Source organism: Podarcis bocagei, assembly GCF_964188305.1.
Source record: "Podarcis bocagei genome assembly, chromosome: 2".
In the NCBI taxonomy this organism is placed as follows: Eukaryota; Metazoa; Chordata; class Lepidosauria; order Squamata; family Lacertidae; genus Podarcis; species Podarcis bocagei.
This window is the reverse complement of record NC_138126.1, coordinates 58544593-58563395: the sequence shown is the minus strand read 5'-3', so window position 1 is coordinate 58563395 and position 18803 is coordinate 58544593. Positions and strand designations below refer to the sequence as shown.

The following is an 18803-nucleotide window of genomic DNA, read 5'->3' as shown; positions in this document are numbered from 1 at the left end:
TTCCATTCTGATGTCACAAAGCAGCCAGATATTCTCTTGTAAGCATGTTTCTTTCTTTGGTTTTCACAAGAAGCCTTTGAAAATCAAAATACTGCAGGATAGGTTGTATGTATCCCGATAGACACATTGGTGCACAATCAATTTTTAAAGGATTATGCTGGATATGCAATATTTTTTTTGTAAACTTTGGGCACTGAAGTGTTCCAGGTGGATTTCCCCACTAATGCCACACATGCATTTAACAACGAAGGAAAGGAGGAAGAGAACAGGAGAATATCCCAGTGGGTGCATATCATAAAGGCCTGTATTCAGAGCACACTTTTGCTAGCTGTTCTTTTGTGATACAGATTCATGAATATCAAAGGATGGAGAGGTTTGTCCTGAACTCAAAGCCAATTGGTAAAATGTCTTTCTTTCTTTCTTTTTGTGTTGAGCCTACAAAACAGGAAACCGATTCTGCCACATGCTCTACTATTCTTAAATGGCATTCCCCTGAAAACAAAGAGCAAGAAAAGGTCAAATAAACTTCAGATTTGCTGGACAGTATATTTCACCCTGAAAGACTCATCCAGCATAGGCATTAGGTTTGTCCTGTCCCATACCTTGTGCTACAAACAAGCTGAGGTAATTTGTTCAGGAGATTTTTCTCAGCGCACAAATATAATATATGCTGTGGAGATGTGACTCAGCCAAGGATCCTGTATTCAGTAGGCAAGTGGAAGCCAAGACAAAGCCTTTTGCTTAAGACGAACATTGCAGAGAATGAAGGGTCCCATGAGGTTAGATTCAGGTAGGTAGCCATGTTGGTCTGATGCAGTCGAAATAAAAAATAATTAAAAAGTCCAGTAGCACCTTAGAGACCAACTAAGTTTGTTCTGGGTATAAGCTTTTGTGTGTATCTGAAGAAGTGTGCATGCACACGAAAGCTTATACCCAGAACAAACTTAGTTGGTCTCTAAGGTGCTACTGGACTATTTTTTTTATTTTAGTCCCATGAGATGTGAGCTGACAATAAGGCCAGAACACAACTCATGTGACTATAAGCTCAAAGCAAAGTTTGACCCAGAAGAATAGTCAACTGTTATGCACCAGGTCTCACCAATCCTTTTGGGCCCATGAGCACAAATACTAAGGTTACAGTCCTAAGTTTAACTAATCACACTGAATACAACAGGTTTTAGGGGTAACCCACAAGACACTGATCTACTGTACTATGAAGGACAATGTAACTGTCCCAAAGTGGATTTCTACAGCAGAAGGGAAATGGCCAGATAGGTTTATCATCAAAGAACCAAGGAGAGCTTAAACTGAAATGTACCAATGCTTACCTTATGCAACATCTTTATTGTGAATATGGCTATTGTCCATAGAATGAGGTTTCTCCCAGTGCAGGCAGCATTCCTTATGTTTGTTTTAAAATACAAGGTTCCAAGTTATTTTTTCCTGTAACTTGTTTTAGCAGTTCTGCAATATACTGTAGTAACACTTTCCCCTGATACGTCATATGCCAATTTGACCCACAGGTTAACTATAAAATACACCATTAAAACTTCCTTTTATTACTTTGCACATTGTTGGTTTTGAATCTGCCTTATGCTCTTGATTAATGCAAAGGTTAAACGAAGGAAAAGAACTCAATTTGTCTTTCCAGTGCTATTCATTTATTATCTGCCATGCCTGCTCTTCTTGATGTCCCTTCTGAATTAAATAGTTTGCATCTTTTCAGCCTCTTAGCATATAAAAATGACCTAAGACTTTCATTCATTTTTCTATTCTCTAGATGTTTTCTATTTCTATTGAGGAGCTTGGGTGAGAGAACTTGAGCATGTCTGGGTAGGTTTAAAACTGATTTACAGAACAGTTATTCCTCTTATTTTTAGGACTGCCATAGTTTGCAGTGCTTACTTCTATGCTAGAGGCTTTCGACAATCACTCTAGTTCTTTGTCTGCACTGGTTCATTAAGAACCCTGCTAGATTCTTGGAAAATATCATATTGTTTATTTAATTCAATAAGAAGAGCCTGCTGGATCAGGCCTGTAGCCCACCAAGTCCAACATCCTGTTCTCACAGTGAACGACCAGATGCCCATGAGAAGCCCACAAGCAGGATCTGAGCGCAGTGTCTATCCCATTTTAAAACCATGCTTGCCCCCAACTAACTAGACCATAGTTCTCATTCTCGTTGCTATGCACACCTGGCTTTTACATCGAATGCATGGTGCCACCTACCTCCATTTCACTCTTATATACAGTACCTCCAACATAATTTCATCCCCGTCCTTGAACTGTTCTCCGTTTCATCCCACATTCCTCTCTTTGCCACTTCATTTCCACAACAACATGGGAAGATCCTGCCAATTTAGGCCAATGACCCATCTACGACAGCATCCTGTTCTCAAAGTGGCTAAACAAAAACCATTAAGCAGGACCTAACCAATCAGAAGGTTGGCGGTTCAAATCCCCGCGACGGGGTGAGGTCCCATTGCTTGGTCCAAGCTCCTGCCAACCTAGCAGTTCGGAAGCACGTCAAAGTGCAAGTAGATAAATAGGTACCGCTCCGGTGGTAAGGTAAACGGCATTTCCGTGCGCTGCTCTGGTTTGCCAGAAGTGGCTTGGTCATGCTGGCCACATGACCCGGAAGCTCCCTCGGCCAATAAAGCGAAATGAGCGCCACAACCCCAGAGTCAGCCATGACTGGACCTAATGGTCAGGGGTCCCCACTACCTTTAAGTATAACAGCACTCTCCTTGCATGTGATTCCCAGCAACTGGCATTCAGAGGTTTTACGGCCTCTGACACTCATAGAACGTAGCCGTCATGGTGAGTAGGCATTGATAACCTCCATGAATTTGTCTAATCCTCTTTCAAAGCAATTCAAGTTGGTGGCTATCACTACCTCTCGTGGGAGCAAATTCCATAGTTTAACAATGTGCTGTGTGTTAAGTTCTTCATTTTGTCCAATTTAAGGAAATAGGGATGCAGCAGTCATGCTCCTGTAGATTTATGCCTGCTTTTGGCAAAGTCCTTGGGACTGCAATGAATTGGGGGGGGGGGGAGAGAAACCCTGAGCCTCGACTGCTTACAAACCTTTAAGACATGTGCCCCCTTAAGTAGGTCTAGCCTATAGTTTGAGATAAAGCTGTTTTAAGATGCAATACCTGGAACCTGCCTACAAGAAATTACAACGAGGGGCGCTATTGGGTTGTTGTTTTTATTATTATTATTATTATGTATTTTGTGGTTTTATATCTTGATTTTATTCTGTGAACCGCCCTGAGACCCCCAGGTATAGGGCAGTATAATAATAATAATAATAATAATAATAATAATAATAATAATAATAATATAAATAAATAAATAAATAAATATTTTGTGGTGTAGGGGAGTTGCAGATAAGTATTTATATTATGTATTTGTAATATAGGAATCTGCTTTATATTGAATTAGACCATTGGTCCATCTAGCTCAGTACTGTCTGCACTGCACTGACTGGCTAAGGCTCTCCAAAATTTCAGACTGGGTTCTCTTCTAGCCCTACCCATAATTTTTTTAATGGGACTTGAGTGTGTATAACTACACACGGTTATTCCAACAGTGCAATCCCCACTCATTTAAATGGGGCTTTGCATAAGAAACCTTCTAAATGGATTGTATACCCTTCATATTTTAGCTGTTTCACAGTGCATTCTTGTACTTTATGTACTTAAAACTCAGCCCCATTGAGTCCCAGCTAAGTATGGACAGGACTGTAGCCCCACGGCATATATTTTCAATTAAATGTTGATTATATTAGCCTTTGGCAATGGTGAAAAAATGTGGGGTGTAAATAAATACACCTAGAAGCACATAATAAAGCATTAATCTACCAGATTGCTAGAGGTTAAAGAAATCAATGAGTTAAAGTGAGGGGTAAAACAATCGTTTATATAAATTATTACTGGTAAGAAATATGAAAATGTGCTCATCCACGAGTCACCTGAAACCTCAAAGGCATAATCTAAAAAGAGTTAGCATTGGAAATTGCCCTTGCAAATACTACAAAGCAAATGTAATTAACTTTCTTTCTAAGGTGGAATTAGTTCTATGACTTTTGGAGCACGGTGGATAAATGAAAAGGATGCTCTGCATCTGATGGAACAAATGAATGCACTCATTGATGGAGTCGTGGCGGCAGGTTCAGTATATTTTGAATGAAAGCTAAGTGTCCATGGTTAGAAGCAGGACCAGAAACTGAGGCAAGCAAAATGCACAGCTGGCGAAGGACCATGGGAAGAGAATATACAATTGCACTGTGTTGCATAGGAAAGTGCCTTGTACTGAGTCAGACCATTGGTCCATCTAAGTCAGTATCGTCTATAATGACTGGCAGCAGTTTTACAGGGTTTCAGGTAGGGTCTCTCAGAGCACTTTCTGGAGATATTGGGGATTGAACCTGGGTCCTTCTGCATGCCAAGCAGATGTTCTTCCGCTCAACTACATCCCTTCCCTCACAGAGTGATGGGCTTCCCCCAAAAGGCCAATGGTCAAAGCTTAACTTTGTTGTTGTTGTATAGTTGTTCAGTCATGTCTGACTTTTTGTGACCCCATGGACCAGAGCAGCCAGGCCCTCCTGACTTCCACTGCCTCCCACAGTTTGGTCAGACTCAAGTTGGTAGCTTCGATAACACTGTCCAACCATCTCGTCCTCTGTCATCCCCTTCTCCTTGTGTCCTCCATCTTTCCCAGCGTCAGGGTCTTTTCTAGGGAGTCTTCTCTTCTCATGAGGTGGCCAAAGTATTGGAGCCTCAAAGCTTAACTAATAATCAGTACGGTAATTCCAGTCTGCACTTCAGCCAACCCCCCCAACTTCTTCTTCTTCTTCTTCTTCTTCTTCTTCTTCTTCTTCTTCTTCTTCTTAACCCACCCTTCACCCTAAGGTCCCAGGGTGGGTTACAATAATTTTAAACAGTTTTAAAACTTACCATGAAAAAATGAATTGCTTCACCCAGCCAGTTGCAGCCTTTCCTTGAAACCTGCCCTGCTAGCAGGAGAGGAAAGACCCTGCAAGTGAATCTGTGTGAAAGGGCAGCCTGGTTTTTTGCCAACACGTCTATTATTCATACGGAGGAGGACCCCAGCTTACTGTTCAGCATAGCAAGGCCCATCTCTCTCTCCTTCTCCCTCTCTTGCAAGTAGATCTGCTCACAGTTACTGTTCCCCATAACGCCTCTAGAGGGAAGTAAGCACTTCTGTAACAGTGTTCACTATCCTGAGGAGTGGAACATCACCCTAGATATAGCCCTAATGAAGGGTATTGCCAGGATAAAACTCCATAGCTGGGCAATAGCTATACTGTACTTGTACCAGTCAGAACATCACCAAAATGTGGTAAGTTTTCAAATTCTCCAGACTCTTCTTAAGACAAGATGTTGCATCAAGGGTGGGGAACTTCTGACCCGCCAGATGTTTCTGAACTAAAATTCCCATCAGCCTAATGGCAGATAAGGTTATCAGTAGCTACTAGCCACAATGGATGTATGCTACCTCTTAATTGACGGCAACATGCCTCTAAACACCAGTTGCTGGAAAGCACAACCAGTGACAGTGAGGTTGTGAGAACCAGATACTAGAGTAGAGGGACTTTGGTCTGATCAGGGCTGGAATCCCCATAAAACAGGGTGAAGCATCCACCCCAGTCAGCGGAAGTGCAAGAGGTGGCACTCTGCCCATCCCACCACTGCTGCCACTGCCAAGAGGGTGGCTGTTCCGGAGCGTGGTGCTGCCACTTGTCTTCCCTGCCCCCTAGCTCTTACCGAGTTCAGTGCAGAATGCCCTGCCTCTTACTGAGTTTGGTGAGAGCCAGGGCATTCCGGGGACAGAAGCTGAGTGGGGGGAGACAGCTCAAAATGACGTCACCCGCAGGTGCGGAAGCAGCGAAATGCGACGCGCGCAGTCGCGTGTTACGTTCTACTCAGGATGCGAACGGGGCCAAGGGAGCCAATGTACTGTACTGTACTGGCCAAGGGAGTCGATGTTTGTCCGCAGACAGTTTTTCCGGGTCATGTGACCAGCATGACTAAGCCACTTCTGGCGAACCAGAGCAGTGCACGGAAACGCTGTTTACCTTCCTGCTGGGGCAGTACCTATTTATCTACTTGCACTTTGACGTGCTTTTGAACTGCTAGGTTGGCAGGAGCAGGGACTGAACAACGGGAGCTCACCCGTCGCGGGGATTCGAACCGCCAACCTTCTGATCGACAAGCCCAAGGCTCAGTGATTTACACCACAGCGTCCCCCATAATAGCATTTCCAAAATACAGAATAACGAGATAACCAGCCTACCTACAAAATATACAAGCATGTATTTATTGGTGGTAGCAGTATTCTCACTTCAGCTGCTGCCTCCCCAAATTAAACTCAAAGGTGGGGCAAAATAACATACTACTCACCCCTGGAGCTCTCAGTTGTCATCAAGTAGCACCCATAATCATTCCCTCCCTAATTCCCTCCCAAATATATAAACTGTTATTGGAGTGGGAGTGTAAAGACAAGATGGTTAAGACAACAGTGATTAAATGGGCTATAGATATTGGTTACAATATAAAAACGACTGCTTGGGAGAAACTATGGGGGGAAACCATGAATTTCTCAGCATGTTATCTTATTAAGGAAAACCTACAGATGATGTTCTGGTGGTACCTGACACCTAGCTAATTGTTGAAAATGTATAGAAAATGGTCCACATATGCATCAGGGTTGACGGAACCCTGATGCATATGTGGTGGTTGTGTAAATACGCTAGAGAGTTCTGGGAAATGATCCACATAGAATTAAAAAAAAAAAATTAAACTCACATTTCCCAAAAGACCAGACGCCTTCCTACTAGGGATAATAAGTGATGATTTACCAAAGAAGGCATTAAACATCTTTTTATATGTGACCACTGCAGCTATAATAGTCTGTGCAAAAGAATGGAAAGAAAAAGAGGTACCTGCAAAAGAAATCTGGTAGAATAAATTGATAGACCAAACAGAATTAGCAACTATTACCACAAGAATAAGAAATAAAGATGAGACACAGTTAAGAAAAGAGTGGAAGTGTTTTGGAGACTATCTTAGAAGGATATTCGATTCAACCTGCAAGTGGGAGTAAATATATAAGCAGCAGATAACATCAAATAAAGGAAGATTTGAGATAAAAATGGGTGGGAGATCAGGATATGCAGCTGATCAGGGTTTACATAGGATGCGACAGAGAGGTGGACTGGGAAGTCCTTAGGAAATGGATGTGTGATTGACAATGTATTATTTATTTACAACAGTTGTAAAAATGCATAAATAATTTTTTTAAAAAAATCATTTCCTCCCCCAGACACATTACCAATCAACACAAAAACAACAAAAGGGGATGACACCCTTGTCTTTGGTGTATTCCAAAAGGATGATCTGCAGCAGCACTGGTTACGAGTCCATGAGCTGGGTGTGTCCTCAACAACTCACAGATCTCTCCAACAAACTCTTCTAAATTATACTGAAGCTTGTCACCACCCAGGCACAGCAGGACCATAATCCATTGGTTGACACCTATCATCCAGAGCCTTTCTGCTTGTGCCTAAACAAACTGCAAAGTTCAAACAGCCAAATACCTGGAGGAGGGAACAAACTGCAGACAAACCATTCAGGTTGAGTTGGTGCAGACTGAATAACAACACAGTAAATTGTACATTCATACACACTGTACATTTATGTAACACTTTAAACAACAGTCTTGACAGACATTATCTCCAGTGGATTTCTCATGAAGCATAATCTAATTTGAAGGTCTAGTAACTAGGGATATAGTTACAAAATCCCTTCAAGGTAAATGTGTGAAAAACCTATCAGATTTAATTGTCTTTTTTTCTTTAGGAGGTCACTATTTTGATGAGAAAATCCAATGTGACAACCACCATCTTATTCTCTTTAATAAAACCTCACCATGTGAATGCAATTCGATACTTTCTGCATGAGTAGGGATTGCAGAACCACAGGGGAGAGGAAAACAGATGCAGAGGGTTAGATGTGCAAACCCCCTATTGACTAAATGCACAGGAGTGTCTTATGTCATTGCTATAATGATGGGAATATTTATAGGGTTTGAAATGTAGTTTTATGTAAGATAGCATATTTTCTCAAGCTAAACAAATGCCTTTATTTATAATCAAGCCATCTGTATTTACATTTCCTACTAACTTTCCTTAAAATCTGAATTAATAAACTCCCTTACATTTTCAAGTGGAACTTCTGTATCTAAGATCCATATTCACACTTCAGGTGTAAATTGTAAATAAAGATACTTGTTTAGCTTTAGCAAATATACTAACTGAACCTTATAAGGTTGTTGCGAGGTTTTCTGAGAAGTGTTTTGATGGCTTAGAAAAAGCACAACCAAAGAACTAAGTACAGTGGGTTAAGTATTTAATTCGTTCCGGAGGTCCGTACTTAACCTGAAACTGTTCTTAAACTGAAGCACCACTTTAGCTAATGGGGCCTCCTGCTGCCGCCGCCCCGCCAGAGCACGATTTCTGTTCTTATCCTGAAGCAAAGTTCTTAACCTGAAGCACTATTTCTGGGTTAGCAGAGTCTGTAACCTGAAGAGTATGTAACCTGAGGTACCACTGTATTATTATTGGCTGACGTCGATGTGTCTTGGGAGACAATGGAGGAGTGTGCCTTTGGGGGTGAAGTCAAACTGTTGGAGAGTGGAGAATTTGTGAAACTATGCAGAAATCACAATAGGGCCCCAAAGGAGTGAATAATAATAATAATACCATTATTGTCAATGTACAACCTGTGTACAATGAAATTAACCGAGCCTCCCCCCCCCAGTCTCATTGCACTCTGTTTGCTTGTCACACAACACACCAACCCCGATTAGATATCAGATCCCCCACAGCCTTTTTAAAGCAGCTGTAAGGGCACCTACTTTGAGTAGAGTTGAAGCACCGGGGGAAGGGGTGTTATGTTTTATATATATATTATTGAGCACATGCATTAATTAGACAGTGAAAGGCTTGCATTGCATGTGGGTATTGTCAGAAATATGGTCCCTGATTGGTAGCACATTTTCAGGCACATTATGAATGTGTCTGCTGTTTTCTTCCATTTTTGTATTTTCTGTGCTGAGTGCGTCCTACATCTCTGCTTGGCTGAGTCTGCAGTGGACACAGCAGCCATTACACCAGCACCACAGGTATATTTTACCTCTCTTTGTTTTGTTTTTGTTGCGTTTTTAAAAACAGAGCATTAAAACAAGATAACCAGATACACAAGCAGGTAGGAATTAAAACCAGCAAAAATCCCAGTGGAATAAATGAAATAGGTCAGGGGAGAAAATCAGTGAATGGGCAAATTATTTTCACTTGAGTGAGAATTCCACGGTTGGGGTGCTGTAACTGAGAAGGCCCTGTCCCATATCCCAGTTGAGCACCTCTCCTTGTGGCAGAGGATGGGGCAAGGCCAATGAAGACAAATGAAGTCGGCAGGCAGGTTCATGTGGAAAGAGGCAGAGGTTCTTCAAATATCATGGTTCCCAATGTGTGCTATTAAAAGGAAACACAACTATTATCCTTTGCCCCAGTAGCACTCAGAGCGACCTGAAATCTCTTTTTACTGCTTGACGCTCCTTGCATCCCAACAGTAGACTTGCTTTCTTTCCGATTTTTGCTGAAAACGTTGCTCGCTACTTTGTGACATGTTGGTTAGCTTCTAGTGTGTGTTTTATTTCTGTTGACTATAGCCAACTTTTCTATATCGTACGTTTCCAAAGTGGCTACCCCACCGTTGAATTTTTGGATTCTTCTTCTGACGGGCTAACATGGCTCCACCACCTGTCCTTTTCTGGCCAAAAAAGCTGCCGTCAAGTCCACGAGACTGGCCCTGGGACACCCGAGTGAGGTTTCACGTCTTGGTTTCGACACGGTGGTTTAGACGGCGCTAAACATCTCGTGCTTCTCTCCAGGCCTACTAGGGCTGCCTCCGCCTTGCAAACACGAGCACTGCCGGCGACAGCTCTTCGACGTGCCCTCATCGCCCTTGGGGGATTAGTAACGGACGCGTTCCTGTTGCTCGCCCCCCTCCCCGGTTTTATTTCGCCTTCCCTCCTGCTCGGCCCCTGCCGCCCTCCCGCTGCGAGGGACGTGGGAACCTTTCTGCACCTCACGGAACCTTTGCTGCGGGAGCGCCTGTTGCCGCCCGGGGGATCCTCTGGGTGGCTCCAGCTGAGGGGACGCTTTACTGTTGCGGACCCCAAGCGGAGGGAGAGAGGAGCGAGGAGAAGGAGGCGGAGGCGGCGACAACGACGCGGGTGAACGGGGGCCGGCGCGCCACCGAGAGCGCGCCGAGCGCCTCAGCCCCCGCTCCCTCCGCGTCCTGGCCCGCAGCCCCACCAGGAGGTGAGAGCCGGCCGCCGGCTGGAGTCGCGGACAGGGATGCCTGCATGGAGGGAGGGAGCGCACACAAATGGAGGCGCCGGGGGAGCGGATGGGCCCAGGGGTGGGAGGCAAAGCCCCTCCCCGCTCTCCTCGGCAGAGCCAGGCTCGGGAAGGGGGAAGGGAAACAGGCCAGGCGGCGGCGCCCCGGGAATACGCGGCTACCGCTCCGGCTCAGCCGAGGATCGGGGGCGGGGAGGCCGGCATGGGGTGGGGGAGGGAAGGGGGGGTCCGGGGACCGAGATTAGCACCAAAGGGGTGTGCGCGTGCATCTGGACAAAAGCACCCGAGTTAGTACACGTGAAGAGTGTTTTCCCCGAACAATGAGGTGGGGCTCTCTGGAGATGAAGGCAGCGAGCTATGGAGACTTTTAAGGGATGCTCAGGGAAGTGGCGCTAGGTGTTGTATCAACGGCAGAAAAAAGAAAGTGGGAAATCGTTCATATTACTCCGGGAATGCAGTGTTCTTAACTGTGAGTGTGGGGTGTGTGTTAAAAAATAAAAAATAGGGCAAACTCTTACAGAAAAGCTTGGAATTTTAAAAGAAAGTACTAAACCGTTTGCATAATGTTATACAGTGTGAAAAATTGGTATTAGAAATGCAATTTTTTTGGGGGGAGGGACTTAGCTACAACATTAACTTTGAATCAGATCCTCTGTTTTTCTTTTTTTACCGGTTATGGTGACTAGCAAAGAGATGTTGGAATCTGGTAAAACTTTGAAAACTTCAAAGTGGGATGGCACCTGGCAGGGATCTCTGCCCTGTTTTAGATTTTCTGACTTCTTTCACTCCCACTTGATCTAAATGTGGCTAGTACTCACTTGCTTTAATTTTATTTTGTTCTATATTGCTTACTTATCACATTTGTGTCATTGTTCTTTGAAAAGAAAATTTCCTAAAGCTGTAACTATTACTACCACTAAGCATGTACTGTAAAGTAGGTGTTGTACAGAAGCATGCTTTCTGCCTCTAGGGGTCGCAACCTACACAGAAAGGGCAGGGAGGGGGCAGGCCTTTAAAAAGTGAGTGTATTGGGGGGAAGTAGCAAAGGAGTCTGACAAAAGATGAATTTCTGTAGAGACAGCTGCTTTTGGTTGGTAGTGTGGAAGGGGGGAAAACACAATTGCCTTGTGTATCCATATCTTTGTCTCAGTTGAAATACTTTTTTTTTTGGTATCTCACATGCACAGGAGATACACAAACTTCTGTGAAGGGACAACTGAGAAAGTTGAACTTGGTAAGGGTAATAATTAGGAGACTGAATAATTTGTGGAGAGAGAAGTAGAGAGGAAGTACTGTCCTAATGATTTGACTGAATAACTTTTCTATCTAGAACTTAAGACAGAGTTGTTTAGATTGTTTGTTTAATTAGGGTTCTGTTTTCTAGCATTAGATGGAAAGGCACATCTTTGAGATGATGGTGTTGATGAAGTGAGAACCTGGCAGTAGCCTGAATGTGATTGGAGAAGGAAAGAGATGGGATTAATTTGATTAGATGCTTGTGCTATGAGTGCTTGTGGTAATTGTCTTTTTCAGAGGCAGATAAGCATGGGCTTAGATGGGAGAAGTAGAATCTCCATCTTTAATGCTGTAGTATTAGTTAAAGAAATTGTAGGAGATGTATGTCAGTACAGTATGTTAGGACATCACATCCTGATTATCTTAGAAGTCATGAAGATAAGTAAATAGGTAAGCCAGAGAAGGTACTGGAAACAAATGAGGAAAAATGGCCAGATGACATTGAGTTGTTCAAGAGGTAGAACTGAGAAGTGGAAAAGCTAAAGTTAGAAATGTAAAGAGAATGCCCAGATATAAGCTTGGTGTATATATTACATTTTGCAGAAACAAGATTAAGGTATCGTTTTCTGCAAAGCTCTTGAGCTGCAGAAGCAATTGATTTGACTCTTAATTCCCTAACTAGTTAATCAAAACAGAGGCCAGTAAAGTAACTACATGCTGCTTTTATATGTTTGTTTCTGTGTGAGAGAGATATTTATGATAGAGAACCAAAAGGGAAGCAAAATGTGGAATTATCAGTTATTTTATCTTAGATGAGCCTTCTCTGGAACTGTTACCACCTTTTGTGTCAGTGTGTATATCTACATTTCCATATCCCATAGAGTATATGAACTTGCCTTACTTTTCCATTTCTTCCCACTCTTTGGCGTAAAGACGTTTCATTACAGGTGGAAGGATTGCTGTTGTTTATATAGCACCATTGGTGTGTATGGCATTTTACAAAGTGGAAGGGGACAGATCCTTGCCCCAAGGAGTGTCTAAACTAAACTTCAACACAGGGGAAACAACAGAGGAAGGGGAGTGACATCAGGGGTAAACAGGGAACAATATGAGGTTGTTTCAGTAGCACATTCTTAGACTTAATTACAGGCTAAGTTACAATAAGGCATGGGAATAAAGATACTGAGCCAAAGATATTTTCTTTCTTAATTAGCATGGCACTTCTCTGCACAGGTGGGCAGAGATCTTTTAGGCCAACTCAGTCTTTGTCTTTTTTGTAGTTGTGTTTCGTTTCCTTTGGGAGGCAAGTATTTTACTCCCTAGTATTTTACTGCTTTAATATAATCTCAGAAATGGAAGAAACTTAGTTTCCTGGGCTTCTGAAATTTTGTGTTGGTTCCTTAGGGATTTTTATCTCCCAGCTCTCTTCAAGTTTGTGGCCTAAAACTTATTGGTGATTCCCAGGAATTTTGAAATACTTTTCCAGATGTTGTCATCTCCCTAAATGATGCTAAGCCTTTTGTGCCTCAGGTTTCCTTTTCCAAGTACTTGCATATGAGTAGTGGCAGGTTATCTAAAATTTTTCTCCATGTGGACTAATAAGATGAACCAAGTTTGAGGGAGTTCGCAGGATTCTTCATGGTGTACATGCTGCAGTCTGCAGGTGTTCTGCATGTCTACCTTACCTTGTAGGCTCATGTGTTGATATAGTCTAGGAGTGACGTACTGGGTGCAATGCAAGTGTGTACTTGCTAGAAGAATGGACACCATTGTTAGAACCGATTCTCCCTCTTCCATGTGCACTCCCAAATCTGCTTCAAATATTGGTGGTCTTCAAAACCACATCATGCAACATCACTCATGTGATGTTGGATGTCACCTACTGAAATTCACACTTTTCTTTATGGTCACACATTGTCATTAATATTAGGATGCTGTTAAAAGTCTTAGAACAGGGCCAGTGAAAAGTTAACAACCTCTAAACTTGTGCTAAAGAAAAAACTACTAGCTTAAGTCAATCAACCATTAACTTTTGTTTATAGGCGCATGAACATTGCACATGCTCCTTGTTGACAGAGCATCACTTGCATATCAGTACCGCCTTTTTTTGAAAGTGTAATAGAAATAAAGCAATTGGATGAAATTATGTGTCTAATTTGTGTTTAGTTTCTTTGTCTGATCAGAATTTGAATTTATGCACTACTGTCAACTAGTACTTTTGTCTCTGGAAAAATGGACTTGCTTCTTTGTAAACCTAGATGCCTGAAAGGCTGTTAGAGACTCTCCGTGCAACAAAAGCAGCCTACACTTGCTCAGAGTCACTCCCTTTATTGTTACTTCTCATACTTCAATTCTGAGCCATAGCACTGAAAACAGGTCATATGTAAAAACCCTGGATTCCTAGCTCAAAGTAAACCTCATCCAGTTTCCAGTTCCCTGTATCATTCTGAGTCAGGAGGCTGCTGAAAGGAGTTTTCCTCTTTACCAGTGGAATAAATTACCCATCTATTTGTCTTCCATAGACTAACACTGCTGTTGCCGGACAAGTAGGCATGTTAATTATCTCCTTGCTATGTACCATCGTATATAACTATTTTTTTATTTTCTTTAGAATCTAAAATAATAAAGAAGCTTTAAAAATAATGCTCTGTTTAGCTTAGAATTGACCACATTGTGACAATGAGGGAGATTGTAACCTGATTTTGGCAACCCCCTATTGAGCACTGGGACTCCAGTTTCTTTAATATGCCTAGCCATATATCTACTGCCAAGGCGGGGAACCTTTTTTGCCTAGTGAGCCAGATCACTGTCTGTCCTGCCCCCCATGGGCCAACTTTGACAGGTGAACAACCCACACATCAATCCCCTAACATTAGTGCTTCCCAAGTGACTTACAGCCAGCTTGTTGTTGGGCATTTGAGAACTGCATTACAGGGGCTTTGCACCAAGCATATGGTTGGTAAAGCTGTTTTCCTCAGGGATCAGTTGGAACTTGGGCGCACAGCCAATCCAGTAGGGTTAAAGTCACTGTTCATCAGCTGTTGGATGGTGACTTAAAATGTGTCTTCTCCAGGGATTGACTGCATGATTGAGTTCCCCATGGGGAACTTGGTTTTACAGCTGATCCACCCCTGCCTCTACCTGCCCCACATTTGAAGTCACATATGATGGCAGGTGGGCATGGTTTGGGGAAAATGACCTCATGGGCCAAGTAGAGACAATGGATTAGAGGTTCATAGAATAGTAGAGTTGGAAAGAGCCCAATGGTCATCTAGTCCAACCCTCTGTAATGCAGGAATCTCCACTAAAGCATCCATGACAGATGGGCATCCAGCCTCAGGTTCACCAACCCCTGATCTACTTGGACCTTAGGATCCTCTTCAGAAGCCCTACTCTGGGTGCTCCTGCCAAATGAAGTGAGGTGGGTGGCTACCAAAAAGAGGACCTTTTTGGTAGTGGCACTTGAGCTGTGGAATGATCATCCCGACTCCAAAACCAGACAATTCCTCAACCAATCAGCCTCCCAATGCAATAGATGCATTGTGTACTGCTCTTTGGAGTTCGTTTCAGGGGTAGAACCTAGCCAGGAAGGATGTTAGAGTTCTTAAGAGACCAAGAGAATACCCAGCTATGGGTATTAAGAGTTTAAGGAACAAAAGTCATAGGCTGGAATATACCAGGAAATACTGAAAACAAGAAGATAAGGTTAGGGAATGCAGTAGATAGCTTTAAAGGCAAAGGCAATGTGTTTGTGCTGGATATGGAGGGGGATGGGAATAATTTGGACAGCAAAGTTCCTGATTGTGATGAGAGGACTACATCTGCTCTTATAGCACTATTGGATGAATTACAGTTTACCATGATTCAGGAGCATAATACAGAGTATGACCCAGATCAAAACTGCTGGTTTAGAGCCTTCTTAAAAATATAGAATGTTGGTTCCTTTAAAACGCTAATTTTGTCTTTAAAACAAGGGAAGCATGCCAGATACATCTCTTGACAGGTTTATTAGCCTGCTGGTATATTTTATGAGAATCAGATTAAATCCTGTTGCTGAATGTGCCCATTCAAAATGTTCTGTGCTTCATAGGCTACTATAAAAGAGTATTGTTGTTAGATGTGTTGACAGGAAGGCAGAAGCGGCAGGGCAAAGCCAAAGTGTGTGTTCTGAACTAAATATTTGTCTGCATAAGGTTTTCTCTGGAGGTTTAGTCTGAAAGTTCCACATCATGCAGGACTTGTACATCTAAAAAGTATTTTTTGTTTCCTGATATGGTAGTTCACATTCTTTTATACCTTCTGTTTCATTTATCAAGAGTATTTTAATGACTACTACAGTAATCTACTCCACACAATGTTTTGCAGTGTGTCTTTCAATTATGCTCCTTAAAGTTGCCTTAGGCTTCCATTAATACCTGATTTGAAGGAACAAAAAAAGATACTATGTACTAAATTTGTATCTAAGGTTCAAAACTACTTTAGAGTTATTTAAGCCTGCCTTCTTGTTACTTTTTGGTTTAGCTTTCAATATGAGGGCAAGAGAGCAATAAGGTGAAAGGGGATCAACAGAGGGGAAAGGAAGTGGTGCCACCCACTTCCTGGTTCAGCCCTGCCCACCAGCAGCATGCAGAGGCCTCCAGTGGATTATTTCTAATGGAATACAGCCCTTGATAGACAAAGGTTGCCCTTCCCCATCTTAAAATAATGCATTTCCTCAGTAAGGAGATGTTTACAACAATGCCTTCACCAATGAGCATTGTTTCATCAAGGGAGGTCTGATTAAGAGTCACTTTCTTAGTCTCAGTGAAGTATTCCAGTAGCTACTGATTTTTAGAATAATACCTTAAGCCATACTTCTTTCTGCACAGAGGAACATACCGGTATTTAATAAACCCTTTGTAGAAAACCACTGTCTGGTGGTCTTGAAGCTCTTGCCTTAATGAAAAGAGATATTTCAAGTTTTTCTTCTGAAAAGTTTGGAGAAAAGAGAATCATTAGGCAATTCATTTTTAGAAAGTTGCAGATGACGAAGAAGAGATTAGTGAAGGTTTTAGACGGCAATCTTGTGCACACCAATTTTAACTCAAATTACATGTTTGATGAGAAAATGCATGTAAGTGTAAAATACAGCTTGACTACCAATCTTAGTAGCATCTGAAGAAAATATATGCTAACCATATAGGATTTAACCCCATCCCTTGCTATGTTAAGCATAGGTGAATGAAGCACATGCAATGATTCTTAATGAGAGAATACTCAGATCTTTTGCAGCAAAAGGCAATCTACTTATGGTGAATTGCTCCCAGGCCAAATCTGCAATCAGTTGCATGCAGAAGTGTCTTGCTCTATTGACTTGCATGAAGGCTGGTACCATTTTAAAATGCTACTTACTGCCGAAGTTTGAGCAAGGACTCTTGTCACTTGTAATGCTTTATAACCTAAATAATGTATTAATGCTCAAATTATTTAGTGGGAGTATGGGAAACCCAGCCAGATGGGCAGGATATAAAATAATAATAATAATAATAATAATAATAATAATAATAATAATAATAATAATAATAATTGTTATTATTATTATTATTATTAGTGTCCACCCATTACAAAATGTAGAAGTGAAAAGGGGGTGATTGTGTTACTAGGAATTTTATCGGTCAGACAACATTTTATTTGTTACCCAGTCTGTTCTGTCTGGACACAAAAGGTATTGAGCTTTTTTTTGGGGGGGGTGCAAAGTTATTGAGCTTTCTTTTCTTTTCTTTTCTTTTTTCTTTCTTTTTAACCAAAGTCTTATTCCTAGGCAATATTTTATTTCTTAGCCTACCTACTCTCTTCCCTAGATGATCTTTTTTTGGTAGAATTTAAACACACACAAAACTATTATCATGTCCACCACTCCATAACATATCTCCAAAGATAACCATACCAGTTCTTTACCCTTCTCTGTTACCTTCCAGATCCTCCACATACTTTAGTGCAATATTCTCCCTTTTTTTGGTGGTGGTGATATTTATTAAATAAATAAATAATAACAGTATTTAAGAGTAAACTGCCTTTCAGCTGAAAATCTCAGGGCAGTTCACAACAGATCCCACAAACATTTAAAAGAACCCTAGTTGTTGCTATTATTTAATCCTTAATATAGCAACCAATGTAGAGTTGATGTTCCAACAAAGACCTAATTAATGCTGTGCAGAATGGCACTGTTACCTCCAGTGTTATGTATTGGATGTGTCTGTAAATGCAAAGCCAGTAGACTACCTTTTGTAACATCTAGATCAGGGAGTGTCAGCCTGGTCCCTACAGCCCACTAGTGGGCGTTTCAGGATCCTAGGTGGGCGGTAGGGGGTTCTACGGTACAAGCTGAATCCTCTTTCCATCGAGTACTGGTGGGCAGTAAGGAAATTTGACCATCGAAAAAGATGCATTAGTGGGCAGTAGGTATAAAAAGGTTGACTACCCCGATCTAGATCCTTCATTGTGCTAGAACATTACCACTTTGCCCACATTTTGTATCTATTTGCATATTTTGCTTTGCAGTAAGAATTTTTTGTTCAATAGCAGCCCAGTGCTATTAAGTTATTCTTTCAAAACAATTTTGTATTATAATACTTCCTTGTGCAGTATTTATGGTTATTCCCCTTTCTTCATCATTGGCTGATAAAATGAATTTGCTGTCTGCTCCTTCTAAGTCACTAGTGTTGTTCAACATCACTTTGGCAGGCCATTGTGGTCTATTTAGTTTACTTTTCTTCTTTGGATACTTAGTGCTACTGTTTTCTGTTGCTCGAAGTTGTTTCCAAAGAAAGCACCAAGACTTATTAAATTCTAATGGTTGCAAAATTAGCAGTTTGATTATCTTAAGGGGCTGTGCAACCTGATTCTATGCAGAGTTGGACATAGTTAAGCCTATTTAATTTAAGAATAGGTGTGCTTAACTTGGCGTTGGATTGCATCCTAGTGTTGGTAATGAGATAGAAGAGCAAAATGCTTCAAGTGCCAATCAGTATGTTGTTAGTTGGAGGCAGGACTGTTGCATAAAGTGAGGCTGGCCAAGCCTAAAGAAATTCACATCCATATTTATGCAGAAGTAAGCCCTGTTTGTAGTACTCGTCTT

The 18803-nt window shown here is 41.8% G+C and overlaps 1 protein-coding gene across 5 annotated transcripts in view; it reads left to right on the top strand.

Annotated features, from left to right (window-relative positions):
• The first annotated feature begins 29 nt into the window (after positions 1–29).
• RAD54L2 (RAD54 like 2) overlaps positions 30–18803 on the top strand; it is a 76789-nt gene continuing 58015 nt past the window's right edge. For 3 of the 5 annotated variants that reach the window (XM_081177588.1, XM_081177587.1, XM_081177582.1), the window contains exon 1: positions 10256–10411. The gene's annotated coding sequence lies outside the window, so the exon portion shown is untranslated. Of the gene's footprint in view, positions 516–4069; positions 4175–10255; positions 10412–18803 lie in introns of those variants that run through there. The other 2 variants (XM_081177583.1, XM_081177584.1) reach the window with 2 other exon arrangements.